Raw genomic sequence first — 22766 nt, forward strand, 5'->3', positions numbered from 1 at the left:
TCTTTCTGTGTCTGACTTATTTCACTTAGCAAAATGTCCTCCAGGCTCCCCTATGTTGTGGCTAATGGCAGGATCTCCTCCTTTTTAATGGCTGAATAATATTTCATTGTATATATATGCTACAACTTCTTTATCTATTTGTCCAGTGACCAACTCCTAAGTTGTTTCCATGTCTCAGCTCTTGTGAATAATGCTGCAATGAACATGGAAGTGCAGACAGCTTTATGAGCTGATTTCATCTCTTTTGGGTATACACCCAGAAAAGGTATTGCTGGGTCATATGTTAATTTCCTTAGGAATATCTTTACTGTTTTTCATAATGGCTGCTCCATTCTAAGTTCCCACCGGAAGTGTACATTTTCTCAACACCTTTGCCAACACTTGTTATCTTTTGTCTTTTTGATACAGGTTGAACATCCCAAATCTAAAAATCCCAAACCTAAAATGCTCCAAAATCCAAAAACTTTTGAATGCCAACATAACACTCAAAGGAAATGCTCATTGGAGCATTTTGCATTTCAGATTTTGGATGCTCAACTGGTAAGTATAATGCAAATATTCTAAAATCCATAAAAATCCAAAATATGAAACAATCTTGGTCCCCCAAACATTTTTGATAAGGGATACTCAACTTGTAACAGCTATCCTAATAGCTGATAGATGTGAGGTGATATAGCAGCTTTTACTTGCATTTCCTTGATCATTTTATGATGTTGAGCACCTTTCATATACCTGTTGGCCATTTTCATGTCGTCCTTGAAGAAATATCTTTTCGGGTCCTTTGCCTGATCTTTATTTGGGTTATATGTTTTCTTGCTATTGAGTTGTAGGATTTTGGGTTGGGTTTAACTTGTCTTTTTATTGAGTCATAAGAGTGCTTTACATTTGGGATATTAGACCCCTATCAGATACATGACTTACAGATTATTTTCTCCAATTCTGTGGTTTCTCTTTTCATTTTCTTTATAGTATTCTTTAATGAACAAAAGTTTTCAGTTTTAATGAAGTCCAACTTACCTACTTTTTCTTCTTAAATAGGTCCAATGTCTGGTCCCTTTAGGGACAGATACTACTGATTGTTATTTTTCCCGTATATGGGCCATGCATTTTTGTTTCTTCGCAGGCCTCCTAATTTTTGTTGAATGCTAGATATTTTGAAGCTAATGAATGGGTAGTGATTTCCTGAAATCCCTGGAAACAAAAATTCTCTCAAAATCTACAACGCCAGAGGCCCAAATTGAGATGGTAGTTATCCTTGGCCCAGAGAAGAGACCCTGCTCCCCTAAATTTCTACCATAAATCACCTGCCAACGTCTTAACTATTATGGCCAAGAATAAAAAGCAAAATCAAATAAATGGATTCAAAGCAATCAATGAATTCTTAAAAATCAAAACACCATTTAATCTTACTTCATTGATTCTATAAAATACTAGATTTTTCTTAAAGTGCTTTTGTAAAAGAGAATCTTGTGCAGTCTTTTAAATTTATTATGCTAATAATAAAGACATTATCAAGGATTTGGTAATGTAACCTCTAAATGTATCTTAAAGTTTGAAACAATATATTTAATACGTTTGCATTTACCACTAAAAACTTATTCCACAGATAAAGAAATGCCCTTTTTATAAATACTCTTTGCATTAATTTTTTCTAAATACAAAGAGTAAGTTTGAAAAAAGTTTATTTTGTTTTCTATTAACAAATACATAAAAAAAGGAAAACCAAATTCGTTTTAAAATCCAGCATTTTCTTCATATTGGCTTCATTTAAAATTTAATTTTAAGATGAAGAATAAACATTTGCCTTATTAAAATATTCCTAGTATACTCATGACTGAGGAAAAATAGCATTGTAACACATATTTGTGGCAGCTATCTTATTAGAACAAATTAGCAAAATAACTCAACATTTCCTTATGAAACTATGAGTCCAGTTATCTTAGAGTGACATAGAGTTATGCAAGTATACTGCACATGTCTTCCAAAATCCACTTTAATTTGTGTTGGTATTTTTTGAGGAAAAATCAGTCTTCCTAACTATAGCTATCTTTAGCTGGTATAAACAAGAATATAAGTACTTAATATTTACTTGCAGGTGTACAGAAGAGTTTTATAAGAGTTTAGCAGAAGCAGCCTTAAAAAAGAAAATGATGATTATTTTGCTTTGTCATTTGCACAGACAAAACTGAGTGATAAAAATTTCGTGTTGCTGGGTGCAGTAACATGTGTCTATAATCCCAACTACTCAGGAGGCTGAAGTGGGAGAATTGTTTGAGCCAGGAATTCAAGTGTGGTCTTGGCTACACAGACAGACTATGTCTCTTAAAAAATAATAATAATAAATTAAAAAAATTTTTAAATTTTTTAAATTTTTTTAATGTCTGTCTCTTTTTACCAACCTCTTTCAGAGATTCAGATAATAGTGGGCAGAAAAATAGCTAGAAGCCAGAATCAAAAGAGAATGAAGATCTGCATTAGATACAGATAATCCACAAATGATTATCCAAAACCAAATAACCACATTTATACATAAAATTACTCCAATATCTAAAATAAAGAATTCAGCCCCAGATCAGAAGCTGTTGAATTTTGATAAACTATTTTAGAAACTCATTTCAGAATACAGTATAAATATATATATCTACACCAATAAAAGAAAAATAAATACACTAAAATTTGTTCTTTAATGGTATATGGTAGAAGAAGTACCAAAGTCATAGAGCCAAATGGCTCAAAATAATTTACCAAAACAATGGAATTATATTTTAAGGGTGGTATAAAATGATCAAGTCAGGCAAAACTCCAGTTAACTTCAGGGTCACCCTCCCAACCTGAAAGGGAAAGGGCACAGATAAAATTACAATATGAGGGCCGGGTGTGGTGGCTCACGCCTGTAATCCCAGCGCTTTGGGAGGCTGAGGAGGGTGGATCATGAGGTCAGGAATTCGAGCTCAGCCTGGCCAACATGGTGAAACCCCATCTCTACTAAAAATACAAAAATTAGCCAGGTGTGGTGGCGGATGCCTGTAATCCCAGCTACTAGGGAGGCTGAGGGAGAGAATTGCTTGAACCCAGGAGGCGGAGGATGCAGTGAGCTCAGATTGCGTCATTGCACTCCAGCCTGGACGACAGAGTGAGATTTCGTCTCAAAAAAAAAAAAAAAAAAATCACAATATGAGCCAATCTTCATTGACCACATTTATAGAAAAGATACGCATTTTGTAAAGTCCAGCTTAAAACCTAAGTCATCTTACTTGATTCATTTATATTTGGCATTATTTTATTGATATCCATTGAAAAATGAAAAAAAAAAAATCCCAAGCATTTCATGTAAATGGCTGGTTAAATAGCATCAATATCCTCTTAATGCTAACACTAAATGTGGCTAGCTATATTCCTTCTGCTGCAATGACCAGCTAAAAAGACTAACTTGGAACAAGTGAAACTCAAATTCCATTTTCCAGGGTTCTCAATAGCAAAATAATTATGAAAACAGAATAATAACAATAAAAATAATGCTCATACATTTTCAACTGGAGATGCAGACTTTTAAATTTTTAGAATAAGGACCCCTGCAATTGTCACCCAGTAAAGTACTTCTCAAATATTTAGACTATAGGCCACTTTAGTGGTATAAGCATGCTTATCCTTCCAGTTGCTACTTTCACATTATAAAGTCCATAGTAACAAATGATTTGAGAGAAACAAAATAAAAAGTTTGTAAGTTAAAATATAAGCCCATTAATATTCATCTAACTAAAGGATGTGACAATATTTTATATATATTGAACATGTACTATATGTTTTATATGCATTAATTCACTTATTCCTCACAACTGCCCTATGAAGTATATATTATTTCCATTTTGACAGTTTTATCATACTAATAAACTATGCTCTGATGATGATGATGATGATAATGAATACTAACACTTTAATAAGATTTACTATATGCCAATCACTGTTCTAAGCACCTAACCTATGTTAATTAATTCCCTCATAAACCTTACTAACTCATTTACTCATGAACATCAGGTAGGTAACATTATAATCCATTTTAGTGATGAGAAAACTGAGGCATGGACAAGTTACTTAATCTGCCCAACCACTTAAATGGCAGAGGAAGAAACACGTCTTAGGTAATCTGGTTCCAGAATTTGTATACACTTTAAGTTATATCACTAACCTATAGTCACATAACTAATAAATAGAAAAGTCATCAATATAGCCCCAATCTTTTGGCTTGGCCTCCACATCAAAACATTTCCCTAATATACCCAGTAAGAGACTTACAGAAAAGGTGACATTAAAATATACCACATCTAAAAACTAGGTAGTATGTAAGGTACTCAAATACATAAGCAAAGAATCTTTTCTATTCTTAGTCCAAACATCACATGAAAATAAAGTTATTCATATAGCTAATCGTGACTTACCTTCTATGGTACGCTATAATATAAAACCAATTATTTCTTATAAGATGTCAAGGACTTTAAAATAAAATGCACTGTTCCATCAAAATCAAAAGTTCTGCTTTTGCAAACCCTAATTTTTGTTCCAAAGTTTATAAATCTTGGATTCTAAAATTTTATATATGTGTGTGTGTGTGTGTAATTCCTTTCAGTAATATCTAAATTATCTTAGTGATTCTACTTTCTAGAATTTTCCTTGTTCCAATAGACTGTATCCTGAAAACTCTTTGTAGGCTTTGTTATTTAAGATAAACTGCTCAGTAAAAAAAAAAAAAAAAAAGAAAAAAGAAAAATCCATGAATCTCCATCTCATATCACAGTCTTTTTAGGAAAGAAATAGGTGGAAACAGACAATCCTGAAATGATGACCACTGTACAAAATAGCTGGCCTGTACTCTTCTCCAACGTTATTATCATGGAAGGTCCTATTATGAAAAACACATAAAAGCTAATAAACTATTCCAGGTTAAAGGAAACCAAACAAATGTGACAACTATGCAATTTATGATTGTGAATCAGACCAACTGTAAAATTTTAATATGAACTATATATTAGATAACAGCAATGTTTCTTGAATTGATTATTATATTGTGGTTAAGTAGGAAATATTTTAGAGTGAAGGATCATGATTGTCTACAACTTTTTCTCAAATGGTTCATCATCATCACTGTAATGGTAAAGGGGGAAGGGGAAAAGGAAAAGTAAATACAGAGAGAGATAAAGCAAATTCCATAAAATGTTTGTAATGGTGAAACTGGGCAATGGGAATGCAGATGTTCAGTCTAGCAATTTTGTAACTATTTGGTACATGTGCAATTGTTTTTAACGTTAAGAAGAAATCGAAAAGATTAAAAAGGTCATAATGAGGAAAATATGACTTTAGAGTCACTCCGTGAACAGTGAGGAAAGACAGACACCAAGCTAATGTTCAGTCACTGCATTATTCTATCAATTTTCTCTCCCTTTCTCTTTCATAAAGTCGAGGTACTAACGTTCCTTTCCTGAAAACTCTTAAAGACATGGCTCTCCTACTTAATTAAAATTTCTCTTTATGATAATACATCCTACTCCGCAAAACTTTCTTTTTTAATCAGAATACTTAATTCATTTATTGCTTCTTAGGGAGAAACAACAGTCTGATTGGAAACAACAGAAAACATAAATTAATACAGGTTGAACATCCCAAGTCCAAAATCCGATACACTCCACAATCTGAAGCTTTTTGAGCACCAATATGATACTCAAAGGAAATGCTCACGGGAGCATGTAGGATTTCAGATTTCGGATGCTCAGCTGATAAGTATACCGCAAATATTTTAAAATCCAAAATACGGAACATTTCTAGCGACAAGCATTTCAGATATGGGGCACTCAACGTGTAAATACAAATGTATCATCAGTTAATAAAAGCCAGAAACCGAGAGTTGTGTTTGCTCTAGAAACTGATGAAAAAAAAAAATTTTTTTTTTGAGAGGAGTCTCGCTCTGTCACCCAGGCTGGAGTGCAGTGGCTTGATCCTGGCTCACCGCAAGCTCTGCCTCCCAGGTTCACACCATTCTCCAGCCTCAGCCTCCCAAGTAGCTGGGACTACAGGTGCCTGCCACCACACCGGGGTTTTTTTGGGTATTTTTAGTGGAGACGGGGTTTCACTGTGTTAGCCAGGGTGGTCTCAATCTCCTGACCTCATGATCCACCCGTCTCAGCGTCCCTTGAAGTGCTGGGATTACAGGTGTGAGCCACCGCGCCTAGCCAAAACTGATGAAATTTTAAAGAGGCAGAGATAGTAAGATTAGATGAATACCTTCTTAAATAATTTTGTACCTCTAGTCCTTGCTTTAAAGCTCTCTGCCAACTTCCAAACTCACTGTTAATTCCAAACACAGGCATTGTTGGCCAACTAAATTTTACTGCCTTTAACTTCAATGATCTATAAAACCCCACGCTCTAGGTTGACAGGTATCACTTTCCATGGTGACAACTGTCTCCTCCTTTAAAAGTGAATGGGCGTGCAGCTGGGGCACATGGATGAAGAGGATTTCTGGGGTGGTGGTATTGTTCTACTTCTTAATCCAGGCCAATGTTTACACAAATATGTTCAGTACATAATAAAAAGTTATATGCTTATAATTTTTTATTTTTATCTATGTATAATTCAATTAAAAGTCTATTAATTAACACATTTTCTCCTGGAAGTTTTCCCTTACTGATTTATCAGTTTCTGATCACTCTTCAACTCTTTTATCTACTGTCTTGGCTTGGTGCATGTTTATTTTTCTACTGCTCCCATTAGCATGTTCATGGATATACAGGTTCTATTCAGCTAGCTCACAAACTCTAAAACAGTAACAATGTAAAAATGCCCATATGGACACTATATATACATAAATTACAAAGGTATATATTATATGGGTATACCTACATACTATACAGGTATACTTATAATTATATAGGTATATATTACGTAATTTTATGCATAAATGTATAAAATTAACTGGATATATGTTAGAAATATACGAAGCAAATCTGGAGATGGTTTACTACAGTTTTTCTGCTGCCATTTTCAATTCAGTAAGGACTCTGAGGGTCTCATCATAAGTGATTTCAACATACACTAAAATAGCTCATAAAGTGTACCCTAGAATTTTCCTATCATTTTCATTTAGGAATGTCAGCACCTGTTTTACACTAACCTTGAAGCATCCCAGATCAAACACATATTTCCATAAAAGATAACAGTCAACAGGTAATCATTTTCCTTCCATACTTTTGCAGAGACAAAGCTCTTTAAAAATAGAACTACAATTCCTACCTGGGAGACTTCTTTGTTCATAATGAATCCTCAAAACAGATATGGTCAAATCTCGTGTTCCAGAGGGTAGCTTCCTGGGGAATGGGATAATGATGTTTTCCAGAGATGGCTCTAGTCTCTTCACTCTCACCTCATTTAAGGCCGATTATATAAACAACTAGAATAAAAAGACAAAAATAAAAGCAGAAGGGATGTTAGATTGCCATTTTATTCTCCAATTAATAATAAAGGTCAGATATGCTAGAAAAAGAAAAAAATGCAACTTTCAGAGTGAAATGGAAAAATATTTCCAAAAGACAATGGATAAAGATCTCATTTTATAGCTTAAGTCCTTTCTGGTGATTAAGTACTCCTGTTTGAGAATGATGCTTAGGTAAAACATAATTGCATTCTACCCTTAAACTTCTGAAAGACTCATTTATATGTCTTTTAAAAGTTGTTTTGGGCTGCATTTGTGTATTTATCCTTTTTCCTACTTACAAATTCTGATTTTTTCATATTTTCAGTTATCACCTAATTCTTTAGTTATGTAACACTCCTATATTTTATCTTCAAATTTCTAATTGAAAAAGTTTACAAACATTTTATATTTGTAATACTTCAAAAAGATGGCAGTTGACGTCTGGTTCTAGTAATGATGAACTACCTTATATCGAACTAATTTGCCCATGGATAACAGTTATAAACTCTGGACAAAACATAAAAAACAACTGTTTGAAGAAATTGGAAAGTGACCAAAGCGGACAGAAATTGTAGGGGTTCTGATCATTGAAAGAAAGGAATTATGTTGGGTGAGATACACACTTATGAGACTCTCCTGGAAGGGAACTCTTCCCAGCACTCCCACGTAAGCTCAGAGAGACTAGGTTTAAATGAGAAAACCACAGTCTTATTGGCTTGAGGCATTAAAGAATGTAAATCAGAGCTAAAAGGAAGCTGGAAATTGAGTAGACTAGATTACAGATCTTACTTGAATTTTGCCAGTTTTTGCATGCACTCATTTTTTGTATGTCTTTTTTACAATTCTATGACATTTTAGCACATGTACAGATTCATGTAACTATACCACAATGAGATTCACTGCTCCATCACCACAGGTGAATTGTTTCATGCTGTTTATAATCACATCCCCCTTCCCCTTTCCTTAACTCTTGACAACTGCAATCTGTTCCCTATTTCTATAATTTTTGTCACTTTGAGAATACTACATAAATTGAATCATGTAGCATGGAATCTTTTCAAGTTGGCTTTTCTAAATTTATTTTATTTATTTATTTTTATTATACTTTAAGTTCTAGGGTACATGTTCACACAGCATAATGCCCTTGAGATCCAACCAGTTTGGTGCATGTATCAATAGTTCATTCCTTTTTATTGCTCCATGGTACAGTGGTGCCACAGTTTTTTTCACTATTTGTCCTGTAAAGTGCATTTGGGTTGTGTTTAGTTTTTGGCTATTATAAATAAAGCTGCTATGAATATTTGTGTACAGGCTTTTGTAAAAACATTCGTTTTCATTTCAATGCCTGGGACTGTAATTGCTGAGTTGTATAGTTAAGTGTATGTTTACTAGCCAGTAATTTAGTTGTCTACTAAAAGATAAATCAATACTCTTCAAAAAGAGTTAACAATCCACAATGTCATCCACAACATCCAGTATGCAATAAAAAATTACTAAACATGCAAAGAAGCTAGAAAATGTAACTCCAGATCAGGAGAAAAGGTGGTCGACAGCAGCACACCACAAGTTGATTTAGGTGTTGGAAATACCTAACAAAGATGTGAATGTAGCTATTATAAATATGTTTAAAGATTTTAAATATAAATGTATATTTTATTTATATATAATGGGTAAACACACGAGAAATACTGGCAGCAAATGGAAACTGAGAAAGAAATAAATGGAAGTTCAAGAGCTAGATCATTCAATAGCAAATTTCAAGATTCACTGGCCAGACTTAACAACAGTAGATTTGTGACAGCAGAAAAACAAGTCAGTGAACTTGAAATGAAAATAATACCAGGCCGGGCGCGGTGGCTCAAGCCTGTAATCCCAGCACTTTGGGAGGCCGAGACGGGCGGATCACGAGGTCAGGAGATCGAGACCATCCTGGCTAACACGGTGAAACCCCGTCTCTACTAAAGAATACAAAAAACTAGCCGGGCGAGGTGGCGGGCGCCTGTAGTCCCAGCTACTCAGGAGGCTGAGGCAGGAGAATTGCGTGAACCCGGGAGGCAGAGCTTGCAGTGAGCCGAGATCTGGCCACTGCACTCCAGCCTGGGCGGCAGAGCGAGACTCCGTCTCAAAAAAAAAAAAAAAAAAAAAAAAAAAAAAAAAAAGAAAATAATACCAAGTCTGAAGAAGAAAAAGAAACCACACAACCACACATACCCCTTCTATAATCTGGAGAAAACACACACACACACACACACACACACACACACGCCTTCTGTAATCTGTTGGCAATACCAAGCATGTAATTGATGAGAGGAGAAAGATACTGGGGCAGAAATAGTATTATGCGGAAATAATGATTGAAAATTTTCAAAATTTGGTGAAAAATAAACTGTCAGATCCAGTGTGTCTCAATAAATCCCACTCAGAATAAATACAGAGACACCAACTCTGGCAAAGTCGAGTCAAACCACTAAAAAAAAATTAACATAAAATTTTGAAACTAGCTTGGTCAAGGTAGCACATCACATACAAGAAAACAAAGATATAAATGGTAACTGATTTCTCATTGGTAACAACAGAGGCAAGAAGATAATGGAATAATTTCTTCCATTAAAATACTGAAGGCGGGGTAGCCCTATCAACTCACAATTCTATATCCAGCAAAAATATCCTTCAAAAAACTGAAGGCAAAATTAAAAACACTTTAACATAACCAAACATAATCTGCTGTAAGATTAATATATAAGAAATACTAAAGGAACTTTTTCAGGCTAAAGAGAAATGATGCTAGGTAAAGTCAGATCTACAAAACAGAAGCAAAAGCATCAGAAATCATAAATACAAGGGTAAATAAAAAGGACTATGTATTTTTTACTCTTTAAAAGATGTATGTATTCTTTCTTTAAAAGATAAGTGATTATATAAAATATATTTAAAAATATAAAATATTGTGGCATTTGTAATGTATTAAATGTTAATTATATTACAATAATAACACAAAGGATGGGAAGGTATAAATGCAATTATACTGTTGCAAGTCTCTTAAATTTCACTATTACAACATTAACTATAAATAAATTTATAAATTAAGGATATATATTGTAATTCCTAGAGCAGCCACTTAAAAATTATAAAAGAGTAGTGTTCAAAAGGTTATAAGGAATTTGAAAATATAAGAAAGTATAGCTAAAAAGTTAACAGGAATTATCAGTACTCTACTAAAAAATATTTGGTTAACCCAAAAGAAGGCACAAAAATAGGAAAAGAAGAACAGGGAACAAATGGTATCTTAAACCCAACCATATTAATTACATTGAATATAAAATAACTAAACATTACAATTAAAAGATGGAAACTAGAGAAAAAGCAAACCCACACTATAAGCTGTCAATAAGAGATATAGTTTAAATATAAAGACACAAACAGGTTGAAAGTTTAAAAAATGGAAAAGAATATATTACACAAACAGCAAACATAAGAAAGCAATATAAATATCAGCAAAAGTAGACTTCAGGACTAGGAATGTAACTAAAGATAAAAAGGGAAGTTTCATAAAAGAGTCAATGCATCAGGAAGACAGAATCATAATTTTAAAGAAATTTTTAATTGTTTTAGAGACGGGGTTTTGCCCAGGCTGGTCTTGAGCTCCCAGGCTTAAGTGATCCTCCTACTATGGCCTCCCAAAGTGCTAGGATTATAGGTGTGAGCCACCATGCCCAGAATCATAAGTTATGCAAATAATAACAGAGCTTCAAAATAAATGAAGCATAAACTAACAGAACTTAAAAGAGAAATAGAAAAATCCATTCATATCATTGAAGATTTTAACATTCCTCTCTCCATAATAGATTTTTAAAAACCAGTAAGGAAATAGGAGATTTGACGAACAGTGATAACTAGCTTGTCCTAAATGAACATTCATAGAACAGTACATCCAATAACTGGCAAATGTACATTTATTTGCAAGTGCACATGAAACTATTATTCAACATGAAACAAATGGTGAACCATTTTTTATATAACACATTTATAAACATTGAAATCTTAAAGGGTATGTTCTCTCACTACTATGGAATTAGAAACCATTAACATATCCAGAAAAGTCTTAAACAGGTAGAAATTTGACAACATACCTGTTAATGACCTACAGTGAAAGAAGAAAATGCAATGGAAATTAGAAAACAAGTGAAACTGAAATAAAGTAAACAAATGGCATCAACATTAGTTGAATGACTCTGAAGCTGCATTTATACTCTGCATACACACACACACACACACACACACACACACACACACACACTTTTTTTTTTTTTTTTGAGACAGAGTCTCGCATTGTCGCCTGGACTGGAGTGGAGCGACACGATCTCGGCTCACTGCAACCTCCGCTTTTCAGGTTCAAGTGATTCTTCTGCCTCAGCCTCCCAAGTAGCTGGGATTACAGATGCCCATCACCACGCCTGGCTAATTTTTTGTATTTTTAGTAGAGGCAGGCTTTCATTATGTTGGTCAGGCTGGTCTTGAACTCCTGACCTCATGATTCACCTGCCTCGGCCTCCCAAAGTGCTGGGATTACAGGCGTGAGCCACCACGCCCGGCCTATACTCTGCTTACAGTTTTTAAAAAGTTCAAAATCACAGATATAAACTAAAAATAATACATTTAATATTATAATCAATGGAATAAATATGGACAACTGAAAAAAACTAAAACTAAAAGTTGTTTTTTTGAAAAGGTAAAAAATTGATAAAACTTTAGCAAGATTGATCAAGAAAAAGTTACCAACACAAATTACTAATACTAGAAATGTGACGGATGTCACCACAGATTGTACAAATATAGTGTTCTGAACAACATTTTACAAATCAACTCAGTAACTGACATAAAATGAAAAATCTCAAGAAATTAAATTTTTTATTTTATTTATTTATTTTAATTTATTTTTTATTATTATTATACTTTAAGTTGTAGGGTACATGTGCATAACGTGCAGGTTTGTTACATATGTATACTTGTGCCATGTTGCTGTGCTGCACCCATCAACTCATCAGCACCCATCAACTCGTCATTTACATCAGGTATAACTCCCAATGCAATCTCTCCCCTCTACCCCCTCCCCATGATAGGCCCCCGTGTGTGATGTTCCCCTTCCTGAGTCCAAGTGATCTCATTGTTCAGTTCCCACCTATGAGTGAGAACATGTGGTGTTTGGTTTTCTGTTCTTGTGATAGTTTGCTAAGAATGATGGTTTCCAGCTGCATCCATGTCCCTACAAAGGACACAAACTCATCCTTTTTTATGGCTGCATAGTATTCCATGGTGTATATGTGCCACATTTTCTTAATCCAGTCTGTCACTGATGGACATTTGGGTTGATTCCAAGTCTTGGCTATTGTGAATAGTGCCGCAATAAACATACGTGTGCATGTGTCTTTATAGCAGCATGATTTATAATCCTGCGGGTATATACCCAGTAATGGGATGGCTGGGTCATATGGTACATCTAGTTCTAGATCCTTGAGGAATCACCATACTGTTTTCCATAATGGTTGAACTAGTTTACAATCCCACCAACAGTGTAAAAGTGTTCCTATTTCTCCACATCCTCTCCAGCACCTGTTGTCTCCTGACTTTTTAATGATCGCCTTTCTAACTGGTGTGAGATGGTATCTCATTGTGGTTTTGACTTGCATTTCTCTGATGGCCAGTGATGATGAGCATTTTTTCATGTGTCTGTTGGCTGTATGAATGTCTTCTTTTGAGAAATGTCTGTTCATATCCTTTGCCCACTTTTTGATGGGGTTCAGCAAAGTCTCAGGATACAAAATTAATGTGCAAAAATCACAAGCATTCTTATACACCAGTAACAGACAAACAGAGAGCCAAATCAGGAATGAACTTCCATTCACAATTGCTTCAAAGAGAATAAAATACCTAGGAATCCAACTTACAAGGGATGTAAAGGACCTCTTCAAGGAGAACTACAAACCACTGCTCAGTGAAATAAAAGAGGACACAAACAAATGGAAGAACATACCATGCTCATGGATAGGAAGAATCAATATCGTGAAAATGGCCATACTGCCCAAGGTTATTTATAGATTCAATGCCATCCCCATCAAGCTACCAATGAGTTTCTTCACAGAATTGGAAAAAACTGCTTTAAAGTTCATATGAAACCAAAAAAGAGCCCACATTGCCAAGACAATCCTAAGTCAAAAGAACAAAGCTGGAGGCATCACGCTACCTGACTTCAAACTATACTACAAGGCTGCAGTAACCAAAACAGCATGGTACTGGTACCAAAACAGAGATATAGACCAATGGAACAGAACAGAGTCCTCAGAAATAATACCACACATCTACAGCCATCTGATCTTTGACAAACCTGAGAGAAACAAGAAATGGGGAAAGGATTCCCTATTTAATAAATGGTGCTGGGAAAATTGGCTAGCCATAAGTAGAAAGCTGAAACTGGATCCTTTCCTTACTCCTTATACGAAAATTAATTCAAGATGGATTAGAGACTTAAATGTTAGACCTAATACCATAAAAACCCTAGAGGAAAACCTAGGTAGTACCATTCAGGACATAGGCATGGGCAAAGACTTCATGTCTAAAACACCAAAAGCAACGGCAGCAAAAGCCAAAATTGACAAATGGGATCTCATTAAACTAAAGAGCTTCTGCACAGCAAAAGAAACTACCATCAGAGTGAACAGGCAACCTACAGAATGGGAGAAAATTTTTGCAATCTACTCATCTGACAAAGGGCTAATATCCAGAACCTACAAAGAACTCAAACAAATTTATTTTATTTATTAAAATAACCACAGAAAGAAACAGACTGTATGTATTAAATACATTTGTAATTAAAAACAAAACAAAACTCCAGGTCCAAATGGCATCACAGGTAAGCTGCATCCAACATTTAAGGAAGTAATAACAGCAATCTTATACACTTCCAGGAAAGTAGGAGAGGGATATTTCCCAATGTGTTTTATTAGGCTAGCAGAACCCTAATACTAAGATCTGGCAAAGATATTAACAGAAAAGAAAATCAGCCTCATGAGTACAGATTTATAAAAAAAAAAAAAAACAAATTGAATCCAGACATATATAAGAATAGACTATTATCAAGTGGTATACCCAAGGATTTAAAATTCAAAAACCAATCTTCTGATGGAGATTAACATCCAGAATATATAAGGAACTCAACAGCTACAACAACAACAATCCGATTTAAAAAATGGGCAAATAATCTGAACAGGCATTTCTCAAAAGACATACAAATGGCCAAAAGAAGTCATACAAATATATGAAAACATGTTCAACATCATTAATCATCAGGGAGAAACAAATCAAAACCACAATGAGGTAATCATCTCATCCCAGTTAGGATGATAGCTATTATCAAAAAGACAAAAAATAACAAATGCTGATGAGGATGTGGAGAAAAGAGAACTCTTAAACACTGTTGGTGGGAATGTAAACCAGTACAACCACTATGGAGAACAGTATGGAGGTTCCTCAAAAGAACAGAAACTACAAATAGAACTACCATATAATACAGCAATCCCACTACTTGGCATTTAGCCAAAGAAAAGGAAATCAGTATATCAAAGAGACATGTGCACTACCATGTTGACTGCAACACTATTTACAATAGCTAAGATATGGAATCAACCTGGGTGTCTAACAACAGATGAATGGATAAAGAAAATGTAGCATAGATACATAATAGAGTACTATTCAGCCATAAAAAAGAATGAAATCCTGCTATTCATGGCAATGTGACTGGAATTGGAAGAAATAAGCCAGAAACAGAAAATTAAGCATCACATGTTCTCACTCCTATGTGGAAGCTTAAAAAAAAAAAAAAGTTGATCTTATAGAAATAAAAGTAGAATATAAGATACTAGAGGCTGGGAAGCGTAGGGGGAAGAGGGATAAGGAGAGAGAGAGATTTGTTAAAGGATACAAAATTATAGCTAGATAGGAGGAATAAGTCCTAGTGTTCTATACCACTGTTGGATAACTACAGTAAACAATATATTGTGTAGTTTCGGCTGGGTGCAGTGGCTCACGCCTGTAATCCCAGCACTTTGGGAGGCCGAGGCAGGTGGATCACCTGAGGTCGGGAGTTCAAGATCAGCCTGACCAACATGGAGAAACCCTGTCTTTACTAAAAAATACAAAATTAGCCACACGTGGTGTCGTACGCCTGTAATTCCAGCTACTTGGGAGGCTGAGGCAAGAGAATGGCTTGAACCGGAAGGTAGAGGTGGCGGTGAGCCGAGATCACGCCATTGCACTCCAGCCTGGGCAACAAGAGCAAAACTCCACCTGAAAAAACAAAACAAAACAGAAAACCCCAATATATTGTATAGTTTCGAACAGCTAGAAGGAAGATAATGAATGCGTGCAACATAAAGAAACGATAAATGTGTGAGATGATGGATAGGCTATTAATAATTACTCTGAGCTGATCACCATACATTATATGTATCAGACATCACTATCTATCTCATAAATATGTACAATCATTATTTGTAAATTTAAAAATTAACATAAAAAAGTTAAATCTAAATAATTTACCATATTAACAGAATCTTAAAAAAAATCCCAATGGATGCGGAAAAAGCATCTGAGAAAAATCAGCACCCATTCATGATAAAACTCTCAGTAAGCTGAAAGTTAAAAGTTATTCCTTCAATCTGATAAGGAGGATAAATGAAAAACCTACAGCTAGTACTTTATACAATGGTAAAATATTGCAAGTTCTCATAATACTGTGTTCAAGTCAAGAATGTTCACTCTCCCCACTTCTATTCATCATTGTGTTGAATATAGTGGAGCTCCTACTTAGAGCAAAAAGGCCAGAAAAAGAAATAAAAGTTAGGGAAGAAAGAATTAAAATTGTCTTTATTTACTTAAAAATGAATTTTTGGTCAATAATTTTAAGGAATCTGAGAACCAATTATTAGAATTAGGCGAATTTGGCAAGGTGAATATACTATACAAAGGTGAATACAATAAAGTGAATTTAGTAAGGTGAATTCACAAGGTGAATATACAAATATCAATTGTTTCTATACAAATGTAGCAAACAATTGGAAAATAACATTAAAAAACAATTTTATTTTTTATTTATAATAGCATCAAAAACAAAATACTTAGGAATTTAATAAAACCTACGGCAAGACTTAAAACTTTGCTGAAAGACACAAAAAGAGATCTAAAAAACACTGATTTAACATGTTCATGGGTTTAAAGACTGAATAGTGTGAAGATGTTAGTCCACTCCCAGATTAATTCATATATTCAAAAAGAAAATGAATGGTTTACTTTATGCATATCTGATGTATTTTACTATCAATAAATACAAACCTATTTTTAACAATACATTTGTAATTGTTTTTTAATGTCTGTTTTGGGTTTTTGCTTTTTATAAAAAAACTATATTTTCTCTAAATCATGATGATTTCCCCAATGGTGAATTCCATATTAAGGTGGAATGTTTAATGTTAGCAAACTGAATTGCTCCTATCAACTGGATCCTGACCTCTTACTGCCCCTCCCAATTCAATGCTTTTTATATTTTCAATATTTTTTTCTTTCCTTGACTTAAACTCATACTTCGAAAACTCAAAGAAACTTAAACTTCCAGCTCTTCATATTGGCTTATAGTTAAACTATTAAAGAAAGGGATTTATAGTTAGATTAGCCCATTGTTCTCATTGTATATGTCTAGTTTACCTGCATTTGTAATAAAGTTAATGCCCTGAAACATTTCATAGGGGATGATATTCCTTTTGATTACTACTTTGTAATTGATAAGTAGTCATTATATATGGCAAAGATAGTCATCCACAAACCCAGGTTCTGTCTTCTTATTTGACTTCCAAGAAAAGGCACTCCCAAAAATCATTTGTGTACTTTACCATGTTAGCTAAATAATACCACCATCTTTTATAAAACCTGAGAGTTTTCATGAGTACATTATTTATTTAGAGTACTTTTGCAAAACCAAACAGTAACTAAAGTCAGATGGATTCCTACTAATGATTCAGGGTCCCCAGAACAGCTTGCTCATACTGACGAACTCATGGCCAGTCATGCAAGGGAACAGGGAAACCATGCTGATGGGAGGCTGAGTACAGTCACTTAGGGACTGCACGAAGGCAGAAAAGTACATGATGAATCCATATTCAAAAAAGATATGCAGATGGTGAGAAGTGAAAAATATAAAAACCAAGAGATAGGTGACACATAGAGACCAAAAAAGGAGAACTATGAAGGAATAGGGGGGAAAGAATGATGCAGATCATCTGATGTTTGTTATTATGGAATCAGTAAGATTATTCTTCTAAATATTAATTATTAATTATTACATGATTACTACATGATCACCTGTGCAATCCAGAGTTCAATATTTTGAAAGTGTTTTCTAGGACAGGTACAGGGTACCTCACACCTGTAATCCCAACATTTTGGGAGGCCCAGGCAGGAAGATCACTTGAGGCCAGGAGTTTGAGAACAGCCTGGGCAACAAAGTGAGGCCCGGTCTCTACAAAACAATTTAAAAATAAGCCAGGCAAGGTGGTGTGTGCCTGTAGTCCTGGCTACTCAGTTGAGGGGCTGAAATGGGAGCATCGCTTGGGCCCAGGAGTTGAAGGCTGCTGCGAGCTATGATTGTGCCACTGCACTCCAGCCTGGGCGAAAGAGCATGATCTTGTCTCGGTGGTGGGGGCGGGGTGGGGGGGCGGTGTTCCTCCCCTAGGAATCCAGGGTAGGAGACCTGAGACAGATGGAGCAAATCCTTAATAAACCCCCACAGCTATTGGACATGTCTGAAGCTTCCAATTCCTAGTTTTAAATTGTCTCTCATGGGTAAAGACCCTTCTATCTTCATTGTCTGCTTCTGATGCGGGATTTTGTCATATGTACTGGCTAATGCAGTACCTCAATTCCCATTTAAGAATCAGATGAGAAAGCAAGGTGACAGAAGACTGCCTATAACGTACCTAACACATAAAAGGAGTAAAAAGGAAATCTAGAAAACACTCTTGCTTTGTTATTTTGGAGTTAGGCAAAGGGCCAGAATTTAAAGCTATAAAGAAAAACACAACAACTAAATACCTATAGATCTATTACTCAGAAGTAACAACAGTAAACATTGTGATATATTTATTTATTTATTTATTTATTTATTTTTTTTTGAGACGGAGTCTCGCTCTGTCACCCAGGCTGGAGTGCAGTGGCCGGATCTCAGCTCACTGAAAGCTCCTCCTCTCGGGTTCACGCCATTCTCCTGCCTCAGCCTCCCGAGTAGCTGGGACTACAGGCACCTGCCACTTCGCCCGGCTAGTTTTTTGTATTTTTTAGTAGAGACGGGGTTTCACCGTATTAGCCAGGATGGTCTTGATCTCCTGACCTCATGATCCGCCTGTCTCGGCCTCCCAAAGTGCTGGGATTACAGGCTTGAGCCACCGCGCCCGGCCTATTTATTTTCTTTTTAAAGAAATGAAGCATCACCAATAAAGCTAAAGTCCCCACACTCAGAGCCCACCCTGTTCCTTCCCCCTCCCCTTGATAGAGGTAACCATTATTATGAATTTGGTACATATCCTTTTGGTCAATTTTTTATATCATTTTTAGACATACATATATCCATAAACAATGTAATGTTTTATGTTTTGAAATACACGTTTAAAATGTATATATACCACACATATTCTGCATTTTGCTGACTTCATACATTATGTTTTGGAGTTCTATCCATGTTGAAGTATGCATGTGTTCTGTTCATATATGTATGTGAATATACCACATCTTAGCCATTTCTGTATTTAGGTTGTCCATAGTTTTTATTATTACAAATAATGGCTCAGTGAATGTTCTTACACACAGCATCTTGTTCAGATCTTTATATGCATAAGTACAAGAATTTCTAATGGCAATATCCAGAAGTAGAATTTCTAGATTGTAATATTTGCATATGTACAACTCCACTTGCCATCTGGCAAACCGTTTACCAAAATAATTGTTTCAGACTTCCACCAGAGTGTGGTTTGAGAGAGCCATTTTCCCCATATCCTTCCCAATTCTTGATATAATTAATTTTTTTACCCTATCAAATGGATGAAAAACAGTATCTCCTTTCAATTTGCATTTCCCTGAATATTATGGAGCCTAGGCATCTAAGTTTGCTTTTTATATTTCCTATTCTTTAAATGAGTATTGGTCTCTTTTCATCCATTACACTAGGTACTCAATAAGCACTTTGCTTTCAATTATGATAAATTTTCTTGAATTATACTATTCATTTTTTCTTTCTTTTCATTTATTGTTTTCCCTTTTTTGGAATGTTTAACAATACAAAGCTGGCCCTCCTGGACTAGTATCTTTATTTTATCTTCTGTTTATTATTTCTTTGCCCTTTTGCTCTACTTTCTAGAAAAATTTCCTCAACTTATTGTCCAATATTTCTTTGAGTTTTTCTTTTCTACTACATGTTCTCAATAGGTAAAAATTCTTTTTTGCTCTCTGAATGTTCTTTTTAAAATATCCCATTCTAGCTTTATGGGTGCAGCATCCAGTCTTTCTGCATGTACATACCTGGGTACTTGTATATATGTGTGCATGTGTGTGTATATATGTATATGTATCTATATATGGCTGTATATGTACGTGTGTGTATGTTTATATGTGTGTACATGCATACATACACATAAAGTTTTCTAGGCGGCATGGTCTATTTTCTCCATTTTTTTTTTCTATTTGCTTATTTTGGTTTCTGTTATTCATATTAGAAGCTTTCCTCAGATGCCCAGTGGTAGTCAGTTCTCTGGGTACACAAAGTTGATTGAAAGCTCTAGTTACATACATGGGGCTTATCGATTATGACCTTCCCTACAACAGGGCAATCTGTCCAGGCTCTTTGTGAGGACACAGATATTTATGTGAGAAACCTGGCTCCCATTTTCTAACGCTTAGCTTATTTTTCAAACACCTGTATACAGGTAAAGTAGTTTCATATTGTTAACCTATACCCCTAGAAGAAACAAACTTACCAAGTGGAGTACAGTATTTATGTATAGTTATTTTTGTCTTTAGGTTTTTCTCCTTGAGTTGGTGAGATTCCCAAAAAGATTCCTCCTGTTTCCTGCCTGGATGCTAAAGAGCCTAGTTTTCAATTTGGGAGCCAGTAACAGAGAAGGGGGCCAGGAGTTCTGAGCACTGGAAATGTCAATACTCAATTTCTCTCCACCTTCAATGTGACTGGTGTCCACTAGCCAAGAGACCCTCTGTTTTAATGTGTAAGATGGACCTCAAGTCTCCCACCTGTCAGGATGGGAGAAGTGCATAAGCACAGTGACAAAGAGAGAAGGAGATCAGGGCAACTAATGGCTTTTTAAAAAGCTTTTAAACCATCTTCCTCATTCTAGTTCACTTCCCTTCTTAACTTCCAGAGTTACATAATACTACTATCTGAGCCTTTTGAAGATTCACCAGTATCAGTTCAACTGGTCATCAGATTTCTTCCCTTAAAAGTGGCTTTTTCAAGTTTAGTGAAATTGCTACTACTACTCCAGCTATTCTACCCCTTCAAAAAATTTGTCATATTCCCTCCCATTCTCCTAGTCTCCCCAGATTTATGACTTTTTAAAAATCCTTACTTATCCTATTTTTGTTGTTAACTAAACTGTTGTTTTGAGAGGGAACAATACTAAGTGCTCAATCTACCACTTTTACCCTGAATCAAAGACTATATATTATTATTTCTAACATTTTATTTATTTCAATCTTCCTGTTATTTTGTAATTATTCAAAAATTTTTACTTCATGTATATATTATCACCTTAATCTTTTTGAGAATTTAAAAATCCACTTTCCTGACATTCTTGAGAACCCGTAAGCAACAGAAATTACTCAATAACATAAAGAATTATATGACAGAAATAGAGTTAACCATTGGCAGCAAGGCTATTGCAAAGGTTTGGGAAAAGAACCAGCTTTCGACCAAGAGAATGTCCTTCTGTACACACAAGCTGAAACCATGGATTATGACTTTTAAAAGGCAGGAAAAAAAATCCATTACTGCCTTATGATATGCCTGTCAAAAGAAATTGTGGTTTAATGTTCTCTCTCTTTTTTATCACTGTTCTTAAGTCTATTTTATCTAAGTATCGCTTAATGTTCTCTCTTGTAAGGAAGTAAAAAAACAAACTTACCAACTAGAGTACAGTATTTATATACCTGAAGGACAGTAAATTCTCTCACCCCGGTATACTAACTGTGAGGTGTGATGAAAGTTTATTATCAAAAACAATTAAAATACCAATGATTTATATATTATTTACTTAAAATTAGAGTAGATTCAAGATTATTATAATGTGGCTTTAACTTATCTTCTTTAGGATATACTTTTTGATGGGGAGAGAAAAGAATAAAGTTAGTCCCAGTGTTCTGGGACTCACAGTTTAGGTTAGCTATACTGCCAACCGGTAGTGAGTCACTATAAATAAACCATTAACACTAATGGCAATTATAAATTATTTTGGTGGCATGGAGTTACAATTCCATAGTAACTTATTATTTTACCCCAAATAAAATTTAAAAAGAAGGTGCCTGAAAAAGAAGGTGTTATGAGATCAAATTTTGGGTGAAAAAATGCAACATTTTAATAAAAGAATGAAGAAAAAATATTACCAACTTTCTTATTAATGATGACACAAGTCGTGCTCTCCAAATTGAAGATGAAAAAGATTTAAATAAAATTTGAAATCAAACCATCCATATTAATGTTAAAAACACTGTAAACATTGAAAATGCTATAAATTATTCGATACATGTATAAAGTTTATTTGACTTTTCCATAGACTTTAAAATAAAGTTGTTTGCTTTTTGTAGTAGAATAGCAGTGCCAGGCCTCTGAGCCCAAGCTAAGCCATCATATCCCCTGTGACCTGCACGTATACATCCAGATGGCCTGAAGCAACTGAAGATCCACAAAAGAAGTGAAAATAGCCTTAACTGATAACATTCCACCACTGTAATTTGTTTCTGCCCCACCCTAACTGATCAATGTACTTTGTAATCCTCCCCTACCCTTAAGAAGGTTCTTTGTAATTCTCCCCATCCTTGAGAATGTACTTTGCAAGATCCACCCCCTGACTGCAAAACATTGCTCCTAACTCCACCACCTATCCCAAAACCTGTAAGAACTAATGATAATTTACCACCCTTTGCTGACTCTCTTTTTGGACTCAGTCCACCTGCACCCAGGTGAAATAAACAGCCATGT

At 34.9% G+C, this 22766-nt stretch overlaps 2 protein-coding genes across 5 annotated transcripts in view; both read right to left on the bottom strand.

The window, feature by feature from the left end:
* Positions 1–7440, bottom strand: part of NCOA1 (nuclear receptor coactivator 1) — a 130968-nt gene extending 123528 nt beyond the window's left edge. For all 4 annotated transcript variants that reach the window (XM_005576422.5, XM_005576420.5, XM_045369693.3 and 1 more), the window contains exon 1: positions 7282–7440. The gene's annotated coding sequence lies outside the window, so the exon portion shown is untranslated. The remainder of the gene's footprint in view (positions 1–7281) is intronic.
* Positions 7300–22766, bottom strand: part of LOC141408272 (uncharacterized) — a 149283-nt gene continuing 133816 nt past the window's right edge. The window contains exon 7 of the mRNA XM_074010893.1: positions 7300–7438. The gene's annotated coding sequence lies outside the window, so the exon portion shown is untranslated. The remainder of the gene's footprint in view (positions 7439–22766) is intronic.

Source organism: Macaca fascicularis, chromosome 13 (genome assembly GCF_037993035.2).
Source record: "Macaca fascicularis isolate 582-1 chromosome 13, T2T-MFA8v1.1".
In the NCBI taxonomy this organism is placed as follows: domain Eukaryota; kingdom Metazoa; phylum Chordata; class Mammalia; order Primates; family Cercopithecidae; genus Macaca; species Macaca fascicularis.